Raw genomic sequence first — 12,662 nt, forward strand, 5'->3', positions numbered from 1 at the left:
TTGCACTCGTGAAAGTTTTAATTCTATATGAAGATGCATTTCTTCAGGCACAGCGGTCAAAACATAATGGGGCCCTTAGGTGGAAAATTAGAATATAAAGGCTATCAACGGCCAATTAATCTTGTGAGGTCAATGGGAAACAGCCGGAATTGCCATTTCCAGATGGGTGAAAGGATACTCTAGAATTTAATTTACCCTCTTACCAATGCACTCTGGCAGATCTCTGAGCCCACACTCTCAAAAAAAGGAACTGAAATGAAAGACCAATGAATTGGCAAGATTTGGGGCCTTACATGTCAGATTCTTGTAGTGCCCAGACTGGAGGTTTAAATTCACCCACAAGGGCTAGATGGGACACGTTGCTGTGTGGTATTTATCTGACAATTTGGAGTGGCCTGCAGTGGGTGCCATCGTGTGCCCAAATGTGATGTGTTTCTTGTGCGTATCCCCTACAGCCCAGGAGATGCTGTTTAATATTATTTGACTGCTAATTTAAATATTACTAGTGCTGCTTAAAAATCTCTAAAAAGTTAAAAAGCTAGTCACACTTTAGATTGAGTTATATATTTCAAGAGAAAACACGATGTACTTACCATAAATAGTTGAGCACTTCTAATGTTCAATGTTGAAATGTAAAATGGGCTAGCAAGTTGTGTTTGTCAAGAGCAGCTAAGAGATATTCAAATTAAATAAAAAGATCACATCTTCAAATAAAAAAATCACTGAAATCTTCAAAGTATGAATGCTGTCACTAGTTCACACAGATTTATGCTTCACAGGACAAAAAAAACAGTGAGAAATATTTGTATTAGTGTGTGTTTTGACTCACGTTTTCTCATCAAAAGATGCTATTTGAACTTAAATTACTGAGCAAGCTGCAGCATATTTACGGTTGCAGACCTCCAGAGAGAGTTTGGAATACTGTGACAAGCCTCATGCTGACAAAATCTCTTTTAAACCACAGCTGATCTCGATGTGGTCACAGATCACTCAGCCAAGGCTGATTTTAAATCCTTGGGTAATAAAGTCAAGTATCCCAGATAACCCCTGTGGGCTTCTATTATGGTTACCAGTGTATTAATTCACTAATATAGTTAAAAAATGTAATAGACTTAAATATGAAATTCTGTCTCTTTAAAATATGTTGTGATGTGTATTAGCTCATTACAAATGACATTAATATAATACTGATAACAGACAACAGTATAGAATTTTTCCCATGGTATTGGTTTATGGCAAGTATTCAGCCTTCAAGATTTATAGTTAATCTTTATCCTAGGCATAAGTTTACCGTTCATGACAAGGCAAGCTTTGTTTATGTGTTTCCCAGAAAATGCTGATTTGGTTTGCCAAAGATAAGGTTACCAGGTGGAAAAGTGAGAGTCCATAGATTTCCACTGGCTCTGATAGTCAACAGAAGTATTTCTCAGCTGGAAAGCATGTGAGTCTGTGTGATAAGTTGTGGAAGGCAATGGAGAAATTAATGTCGTGAGTTCAGCATGCAAACCACCAAAAAGCAAGTGAAAGTAAATTATGGCTTCAACTATGATTAAGAGGATAAGGAAGGCTTATGGGTGTTTATGCTGATGAGGCTGGTGGCTTGGACTGTAACCCAAATTGTGGATAAAATGGATTGTGCTAATGGGGGTGTCTCTATCTTGTATAAGAATGGCAATGAATAATGTGGCTTTAATTGGCAGTCACTTTTTCACCTGTATTGTATAAGTGTTCTCACCTGTGTCTGCAGGAGTTATGGATCCCAAAAAGAGGAAAGACAAGCTGGAATTAATAATTAAAAAAAGGTAACAGAGTAAGAGAAGAGCACGTTTTGACTCCTGGGATAAATCGGGTAATGCCAATGACCAAAAGAGTGATACCTCTTTTAAACAGGAGTAAATGCGATCAGAATGAGACCCCTTCTCATTAAGTGAACAAGTAACTTCTGAATCAGGACAGAAACACAATAGTGCCTTAAATTAAAGGTTCTTGAGAAACAATTTTGCTATCCCATTTGCACAGGATTTGTTTCGCTCACAGAATAATTTATCATTATTTCTATTGCAGTAATGACTACGAGTTCAGTGTTATGTTAGGCTGTGTGCATATTCTTGAGATAACATTCACAAAGATAGAAATCAGACAAAGAATGGCACAAACAATGACAATGTAATGGGGAATTTTGGCAATCAGACTGTGCGCTTCATAGACTTGTGTTCTTTTTGCAGATTTTTTTAATAACATGAAGTTGTTTCAGCCTTTCATACTGTAATATTATAATGACAGTTTTGGGCTATTTTCTCTAAAGCAGGAGAACTCAGGGGACAGGAGGGGAAGGATTCTTTTGAAGTGAAAAAAAGAAGAAGGTCCAGTGAGGATTAGCAGAAGATGGGGACAAGGATAAGACTGGAAGAGGCTACCGAGAGGGTGATTCAGATCCATCCTCAGGATGCCCAGAGTTCACCAGTCAGTGAGGTGAGTCCACAGGAGATAGGAGAGTGCACAACACCACCAGTGCCATGTTCCCAACACTGCCTGGGCACCCAGAGCTGAGATTAAACACAGCTTCTGGGTTTTTAGAGAGAAGGTGTGTAAGTGGAAGTGCTGGTGAGTCTGCTCAGGTTAATTAAGTCTGTTAGTGCCCTTGGAAGACAGGGTGAAAGAGGACCTACAGCAAAAGGGTAATGGATAAAAATTAACAGACTGATAGAGCTGAAAGACATTAGCCTCTGGTGTGATGGTGTAGATCTGCACTGCAGAGCTGAGTTTCTCATTTCTATTCAGACAATGACAGAATTAAGGTTTCCTTGATGGGAGGTGGGGGAGCTGGTTTTTCTCTTTGAGTTTTTTGAGGACACTTCAGCCTGGGGAAGAAGGGAAGCCTCTGGGCTGTCCCTCAAACCTGGGGGAAGTTGCAGGGTTCAGGAGGCCAAACATACCGTGATACCTCCAAAGGCCACACTGACCAGCCTTGCATGCAGCTATGGACTACTCCTCAGGTTTTTTTCTCTTCTGTTGTTATGGAAACAGCCTGTCGAAGGGCTGCTGAGGTTCTGAATCCTGGATTTGCAATGAGGGCAGGTAGATAGGGGATCACTATTGTGTAGTTTCAAGGCTGAATAAAGATGTGGATATTATTTTACATATATATTAAACAAACACAGATGGTCAAAGCCCTAACGTGCAGGCATTTCTAGGATGGCAATGTTTGTAAGAAAGCTGGTTGGTGTGAATTTCTGCAACCGCCTACAGGTATGTACAGCATCACCGTGCTGGGGGCCAAAGGTTTTACCTAAGGAGACACCTGATTATATCCAGAGACTATTGTACCTGGTACAAATTTAATGAAGAGATTCCTATGTTTCTCCAGTCAGTTTTAAAATTGTATCCAACCTGAATTTGCAGGAGCAAAGATCTGAAGATATAAAACTGCCAGGACAACAGTGGTGATTTGGAGATAGAAGGAGGTCTGACACCTGAGATAATTCAGCAACTCTCGATGCTCTAAGACCGGAGATAACAATTCCAAGTGTATTATTTCATCTGGTATAACATGCATCAGCCAAACCACTGCCTCTAATTCTTTGCTTGGCAAACCAGACTAGTTTTTGGAATACAGTCCTTTGTATAGTCAACATGATGCTCTCAGCCTGTGAGCCAAGACAGTTTTCTCCAAGAGACTCTATTACTTCCTTCAAGAATGAACTTGTCAGAGGCAGCTGTTAGATGCATGCACTTGTGTGAACATGCCAGGGAAATGTGTCTGATTGCAAAAAGGTCAAAAGAGATGACTAGTCCCTCTGGGGGCTTTCTACCCCACCTTCTCCGCAGGCCATCAATGAAAGAAAGCTCCTTTCTGCTTCCCCACAAGCACACTTGGTTCACTCCCTGCTCACTCTCTATTTATTCAGCTGTGCAATCTGCCTAAGACTATTCAAAGTCTGTAAATCAGACAGCAATATTTAAGCACAGAACAAAACCATCACAAGCCAATTCACACAGTCTCCACAGGATGTAAGAGGAAAGACAAATTCTCCAACACTGTTTCACTAATGAACCTCACACCTTTGTAGTAAAAGCGAGATTGCCTGCAGTTCACTCTTTCTCCCAATTATATCTTCAGCTCTTTGCTAAAGCTGCTGATAAATGTACCGATTAATGTCAGCTCTGAATGTCATTCTGTATATGAATATTTGTCCATTCAGTATTGCCCATAGAAAAATTTAACTCACACAGGCCCCTGCAAGATCCCATAGGTAAAAACCCCAGTCTTTCTAAGTTAGACCGTGAGGTATCTCTGAACCTGGGAACAAAGGAATAAGTCCAGAAGAGAAGCAGCTGCATTGTAGAAAACTTCCTCTGCTGCACTTCCAGTCCTGCGGCATGCTAGAATAGATTCAGGACTTCTGATGCGATAGCATCACCATCTCATCCATAGCAGTGCAACCACCAATATTGTCTATGGACAGTAGACTGACACTACATACTGCTATTTATTTACTGGTATCTATGATAATCTTCAAATTCAAATCAGCAAACCTCACACACTGGGGAAGAGGGCACTTGAGCAAGCCCTCTGTCACCATGTCACGGCTGTCCAGTCAAACGAACAATGCTACAGTGACACACAGATGCACCATTTTGTTTTTGGAAGTACCATAGCCACATGTTCCGGCCCATGAAATTTTCCCAGGTTTTTAGCCAACACAAACTCTTCTGATCTGAAACTAGTTTCTTGAAGGCTAGCTTTGCACTGCTCTGCATTGGCTGATGTAAATAAAACCAAAACCCTTTCCTGCTCCCAGGTAAAATGGAAGGGACTGCTTTTGTAAGGAGTCTCACAAACAGGAAACACAGGCTTGCACTCTGGGCTACTGTCATTGGGGACAACTTCCCAAATAAATCAGCCCACACATCTTAGATCTTTAGTGTAGATATCAGTGAGAGAGGGCACAAAAGAAGATGTAGAGAAGACATTTTCTTCACAAAAATTAGATGCTGCCAACTTCTGTCCTTACCTACAGAATACATCAGCTTTTTACTCCAGCAGCATTCTCATTCCTGGTAAGATATAAAGATTTGGTGTGATCAGCCAAGAATATTGCTATAACTACTGAATTCACAAGAAAAGCATTATGACATTACAGTACAAATGACAGAACAAAACCCTGTGATGAATAGAGCTGTTTATTACTTACTAGTATGTCAGACCTTGAATTTCAGTACAGAAAAGATGAAATCTGGTATTCTACAGTCTGTTTCTACGTTGTTGCCTCCATTTGAAAAGGAAATTGCATAGCAATTTTCCATTGGTGTTTGCTCCTGAAAGTTACTTTGCCTTCAGCTAGCCTGAAGTAAACTGAAGGACCAGTTCTCTTGGAAGTTCATTTCTTGGAGCAGGTAGTAGCTTGGAGAAAATATTACCATGCAGAAACAAGATTGCACTAATTGGAGAAATCAGTGTTTCAGCTGCTGCTGTTTCGGAGTATTGGAATGAATTAAAACAGATGAAGCTGACATTAAATAGGTATTGAGAAAAAGTAACAAAGACTGGGAAAGCAGAGCTGTGTGCAAGATAAGGAGGTGTTTATTAATGTGCGGTGGTTTATAATTTCATAGTTGTTTGTTTCACTGATTGCACAAAGTGACCCAAGTCTTTCTACAGTGTGTCTGTAGGACCTAGAAGAAATGTCCTAACATAAATGTACAGCAGATGCCAGGGGACACACAACCACTTGGCAGGTCAGGGAGACACCTGGAAGAGGGCAGAGGCTCATCCCCTCCCCACGGCTCATGCTGCCTCCTCAAGTCTTCCTCACACAAACTCGCCCCTTGGTGTCTACTCAACATGAACATGTATCATATATTTACTGCATGTTTCTGCTTCAGGACAGTACATCACTAGCCAATACATACAACCTCATGCACATTAGTCACTGGATGCAAAGGCAGTCTCTGGTTTAAAGCCACACCAACAAAAGCTATTTGAATGCAGAAAAAAAAAAAAAAAACAAACCAAAAACATTGGCAAAGAAGAAAGACAGATGATACAGGGTGTTTTCTCCTTCCACAGGGCTTTCCAAGTCCAAGAATACTAGGTAGTACTTTATAAATATCGTGGGGGTTTTTTTACCTTTATTGGTCAGTGTTAAACCAAATTGAATACACAGACTAGCATTGCATGCAAAACCCTTTTGCTATTTAGAGTAAATTCAGTGTGAGCATTTTCCAGAAAATACCGATAAAATAAAAATATCCTCAGGGAACTATATACTATTTCTTCAGCTGCTCATTATATGGCTTACTCTAACAGTTCATCATACTGAATTTCATATCCCAGGTGCTGATGAGGACAGAAATATTTTACCAAAAAACAACTGTTTTGAAAATTTTCTGGGCACTGATTTTATCAGTGTGCAACATTTGTGGGACTCGGTGAGGTAAAAGCACAACTAGATCCAAGTAGGTCGAAAGGTGTTGCAAGAAAATATTTGGAGGATAAATCATTAATTGGGTAGGGGAGAGGGCATTCTTGCTTATAATATTTCATTTACACGGTGAATAGTCTTCAAAACAGAGATTGTTATAATGTCTGAATGTGTAATTGAAAGAAGGTGCTGCAGTTAACCAAGGAACTGTTTAATTTTAAACCCTTTTATAATCCCTAAATGTGAATCCAAATTTAAACATGGAAGAAGAATACATGGTGTATTCAGGAACAAACAAAGGTAATGTCTGACATAAGGAGCTTATGTAAATGCGGGATGGCAGATCTCCTTTTACTGTAAACCTTTCAAATACCTCAATAAATCAGAAAGAACAACAACAAAAAATATCTTTCTTTTAAGGAGGTTTGCCACGGGATTTCACCTGTGCAGGACTGATGAGAGACAGCACTGTTCAGGGGTAAAAAGAGCTTTGTTAGCATCTTCCTAAGCAGTAAACTGCAAATAAATATCATTTTTTTTGTGCATGTGCTTGTGTGTTTCCATTGTGTATCCACTGACAATTTGCTAATTTTAAAACAGAGGTGACATCATGCAGGGATGGATGCACCTGCTGGAGTGTTTTACATCCTTTCAGTCCCCCTTTACAAGCCAGTAGATTTATCTTTCCTTTTAAAGGCACAGACCCTATTTAAAAATAAAATAATAATTATTAAAACATGCTTGTACTACAGTGACTTGGAGAGATACTGGATGTGATTCAGGGGATAAAACACAGAATCAGAAATCCTGGACATTTCCATTTTAACTCTGTGCAGTCACTGTCCTGCCATATAACCTCAGCAAAATTCTTCACCTCCTTTTTTCTCTCTTACTATTCTTACCTTTTAATTTCCCATTTAGACTGGAAGTCCTCTGCAGAAGAAACTATCTCCTACTACATATATATAGAACCCTTTAGTTCACAGTGTTCTGCTCTCAGTTGTTCTTGGAAGACCAACAATTATAATTACATGAAGGCAGGATGCATGTGGATGCAACATTACTTTGTTCAGGCTAATCAGCTCAGTTCTATCAGTGAAATCTCTCTCAATTATAGGACAATCCATGTGTGCGACTGAGACAGCAGAAATCAATCCTAATTACTCCCCACTGCCTGTACAATTCTCCTGTGCAAATAGAGGAGAAGGGACCTGAGGTTTTCCCAACACGGGTGGTGGTCGCTGCAAATTCCTTAGGTAAGAACCTGTTACTGCCCTATTAGGAAATGCTTATGCTATGCCAAGCAAGAATACCAGCATTATTTATGTCAGCAATATTAACAAAATGGCCACTTCAAGCAGAAAAAAACTATTTTAAACTCATAGCAGGCCCTTTCTAGAAAGAACAGTGTGTGGCCTCCCTCCCTTCCACCAGGACATCCTGAGCAATTAATCTAAAACTGAGATTCCTGTGTTTTATGCTAATTGAGAACTTCATAAAATAATTTTGTTGTCCCAGCACAAAAAGCTAAATATTGTGTTCTTAGAAAATCCCCTTTATGCTAATGTAGGCTCACAAATTTGTCTTAAATCAAAATTCATTTGTGGGTGACAATTTGTTTTACCTCCCAACACTCACAAGACATGCAGCAGGAGAGCTGGGTAACTTCTGTGGCTTGAGTGGTAGGGACAGAAGCAGACACCAAACCTAACCCACACCTGGAAGGGTCTCCTGGTTCATCCTGCAGCCACCTTCAAACCACCCTGAGATGAACTGGGAGCTGTTTTTATCCCAGTAGCATGAATGAAATGCACAGGCAACTTTTCAGCTCCTCTAAGTATCTTTTGAGCATCCCTGACAACCAAGCTTCACGTCTATATGTACTATTACAAAATCAAAGAGTGAGTGGGTTGCAATGTTTCATTTAACCATCCTTATTTTTGTATTAGACTCCTGAATATGCTCCTTCATATACATAAGTCAGTTTGAGTTACAAAAGATATTGAGCACTGTCTTCCCAAAACAGTTATAAAAATGGAGACAGTGCAGACAGCCTGTGCTCACAGCTGCAGTGCTGTTTCATTCAGGCTGCTCACCTCAGCCTATAAACCTTCTTTCATTTTTATCCAAGATCTGAGTGCCTTTATTTTGAAATGTCTGCCATGAAACCACACAGGAATTAGAAAGCTGCTGTATCTCAGAAAATAATTTTTGTCCACAGTGTTTACACAAATCAGAAATGAATGGTATTATTCAGGATAACTGAAACATCAGGCCAAGACAGCTTAGTAAACCAAAACAGACCAATATTCTAAACCCTCCTGCAACACAACGTTCTCCCTTTATTTGATGTAAAGATAGAGTGCTGTTTCTTCCTGGCGTGAATTGCACCTCCAGAGGTTTTATCCATACAGCAGAGAATACAGAAAGAAATATAAAGCAAAATTGGAGGAGACAATCAGCAAGATTTTATTTCAAACTTACAGCCTGAAGATCAAAAGTTTAACTCCAAGTTTTCAGCTCTTCTTGTAGTAAAGATAGGCTGAATCATGCCACACTTCTCCAGGGCTAGATTTGGAAATTATATATGTTCTTTGTTATAATTTGACCTTGCAAAGATCTGCCACAATAAGGATTATACTGTTGTCAAAGGATTATTCTGCACCTGTTTCCATGACATTTGTCCCTCACAGAGGAAGTGTAAATACTAGTAACATCTACCCTCAGTGATGCCTTGTCACTCCTGTTGAGACATATTTAGAATCAAAGAGAAAGAAGAAGGAAAAAGGTAACAAAGAAATAAAAATAGAAGCAGAAATTGGAAAATTGGAAAGCAGCTTAACCTTTCCCCCATCTACCACTCCTACCAACAAAGTAAAACAAAAAAGATGCACAGGAAAAATCAGTACAAGTCAGTAAAGATAAAAACATGTTGGACACATACACAAAGAGATGCAAGAACACCCAGGCATTTATACTAAAGTCATATTAAAAATTGTATCTCTAAAATACTGGGAAACCCTGGATAAAAGATGTCTGATTTAAAGGATTGCTCAGATTGAACTGAGTGAAAATACCGATGGCGGAAAAAAACAGATGAAAACCAGGCTACTTCAGCTGGTTGCTCTGACTCAAGTTAGACATTTCTTAGTGGGAGAGAAATATAATCACTTTGAAAAGAAAATTAAACAAAGTTAGAAAATGTCCTCTACAGAATGACCGAAAGACTGAAAACAAAGCTTGAAGCAAGCTTGAAATCCCCATTTTCAAGAGATGCAAAGCTCTCCCTCTGGTCCCTGTTAACTTTCCACTAATCACAAGTGGGATAAAAGGGCCTAATAAAGTTTTTACCTTTTACAATGTTTATTACCCGAATTTTCATACAGACAAGCTATTCCTGGCTCATAGCCCCATGATATCAAATTCCCTCAACCTCTGGCTGTTGATGGGAAATAAGAGATCAACTTTGCAAGGCTGTTATAAAAATCTCTTTCTGTCTCAGTATCACTGTCATATACTACCTTTGGTATGAGTCACTTCTGTAACTCTCAGAAGAGGAGCTTTCCTGAGAAAAAAAACACCCTGTTTTTATTTACTGAACAACATAGTCTGTACAAACAAACCTCTAGCTTAAAAATCTAACATGGATACCCTTCTTTTAAATAACCTTGAATGTTTTAATCCTGTCTTACTTAATAGCCATATAAAAAGAAATAAATGAGTTTTGTAGCTATATGACACCAAAATCTCATCAATTTCAGCTAGACCATAAACGCATCAGTGCCCCAAATTCCTGTTTGTATAAAGGCAGGCTAAGATTTAATTTATGAAAACATATGGTATTTTAAAAATATTCACCAGTTTTTCATCTTAATTCATTCTGATGCACATATTTAAACAGTTTCCAGTATTTCAGTTTTCTTGGTCAAGCAGAAATATTTATTATACTTTTTAAAGTTTATATTACCCTGTAGCAAAGCAATTTATCATTACTATACATGGATGACTTTCCTGATTATTAAAATACTGTTAAAGTGAAAACTGTTCAGCTCACAACACACTTCTAATTTATTCTTGTTGTTTGACTTCAAGCAGAATATAACTGCAAAATAATGTGCTTGATCTAGAAACTGAGATACAGGATGGATAGTCTGAAAGGTGAGAAGTGTCTTATTTACAAGGCAGAGTATATCCTAATATTTTGTACAGAGATTGTCTAGGGCCCTAGACTGTCACTGGGGTCTTGTGGCCATGGAAGGTTCATTTTTCCTCTGGGCAGTACATCTGCTTCACAGTGGCATCAGTAGTGCCATAACTCCTTCCCAGTAGGGAAGTCATCTTCAGTAAATGCAATTGATAAGGATTTTTTCTTTGCTACCTGCCATCACATTCATCTGTTGGAATGGCATTGCCTGCTCACAAGTAAGTTACATCCTTGGGAAACGACACCGATCTGATAGACAAAATATACATATAACTATTTAAGTGCTAAAATTATTGCAGGAAGCCCCTCCTATGCTTTACTGAAGCCATCATTCTGTGAATCCCTATGAAGTATACATACTTCCATCTATACTGGCATTCAGTCTATTCCTGTATCTATATCTTAGGAAGTGCTTAAATTTATTGAGGAAAAGGTTTTAGCACTTCCTAGCAAGTAATGGTGCTAAGAGGACTACCTTGATAAGCAGCAGCATCTGAAACACTCTAGAAGCCCAACAAGGATGTAGAAATACAAGTTTTAAAAAGCAGTTTCAACAAAGTGGGGATTAGATATCACACATGATAAGAAGGCCAGCAGAAAAGCGAAGGAATGAGTCTGAAAGACTACCATGGAGTCACTGTGGCTCAACTGGCATTGGACTGCCCGAGAATCTGCTGCACTGTATCAGGCTCAAGGGATAGAAACTATTGCCCAAGATTAGTGCTAGACTATCAGTTTGAGTCACCTTCTCACAGGCATAACAGAGAAGATGAACATCACCCATCCTGTACTGGGTGCAGCTCCTGGAAAAGATAAGGCATCTTTCTTAACTATCATCACCTCACTTGATCTGACAGGTAATCACAGCCTGAAAATATTGCTTCTGAATTCTTTTCAGATGAGAATGGAATGAGATTTAGGAACTGAGAGAACTTCTGCTCATGGCCCTGAGGACAAAAATGATGGACTTTCTGTCTCAGTCAAACCAGCTGGTATTTCATACTGTCTGTCCAATTCTGTGCTATAGAAAACCTTCCACAACAAGTATGCATATACAGTTTGCAATTAGAACTACATGCAGCCTTTATTGTAGGAGCTGCTTCCTATCTTATGTGCCTACTATCTACAAATCTTTTATTTTGCACAGTTTTCCTCATCTGAGGCACTAACACTCTCTAAAGTAAGTAAATATTAATCCATGTTTTACAAATGTTTACTTTGGGACATGGGGGAGCAAAACAATTTGCTCAAAGTTACAGTGGTTACTATGCAGGTGGGAGAACTAGCATTAATGAAATAGCAAGACAGCTGGGAACAAAGAAGAAATTACCCCAGATCCAGCCTCCTATCCACTAGACCACAAGAGATTTTCGCAGAAAAAATGTCAAGGTAAAGAAATATAGCCACAGCACAAAGCTAAGCCATGTGAACACGGGACTACCTGCATAGCCAGCTGCACACTCGACCCAGGTGTCTGCTCAGACAGCTCCAAAATCTGCAGAGAAAAGGAACCGAAGCCTATTATTAGCAAGAACAAAATGACTTCACTATGCAAAAGGTCTTTTTCCCTGTCCCTTTTGCTTAGGGATGGGTTTATGTCCAGATGCCTCATGGTCCAAAAAGCCCTAATCACTCTTTCTGAGGACGTTGGGAATTTTTGGTAATATTAAGTTGTTCTGACAGTACTTGAGACATGGGAAATATTAGCCAGGGAGCAGAGAGGAAGCCAGGGCTGCCATACTTCCCATGATCTCACTGCAACCACCAAAGGTGCTCACGTTCTACCTGACGTGCCTTTATTTTTCCCCCACTAAAACTGGAGAAGGCTTTGGAGAAAGCAGAGTCATCTTTAGCAATACCATGGAAGGGACTTCAAGTTCCAAGATAAATGTTCTAGAGATTTTTTTTTTTTTCAAATCAAATAAAAATTATTGTTAGGTTCAGATATTCCTATTGAATATAATAGGAATGGCAAATTTTTGCCATTTTAAATACACCCCCTTTACATACCTTTTTACAGACCCTATGACTGT

The sequence above is a fragment of the Nesoenas mayeri genome (genome assembly GCF_963082525.1).
Source record: "Nesoenas mayeri genome assembly, chromosome: 10".
NCBI lineage: Eukaryota > Metazoa > Chordata > Aves > Columbiformes > Columbidae > Nesoenas > Nesoenas mayeri.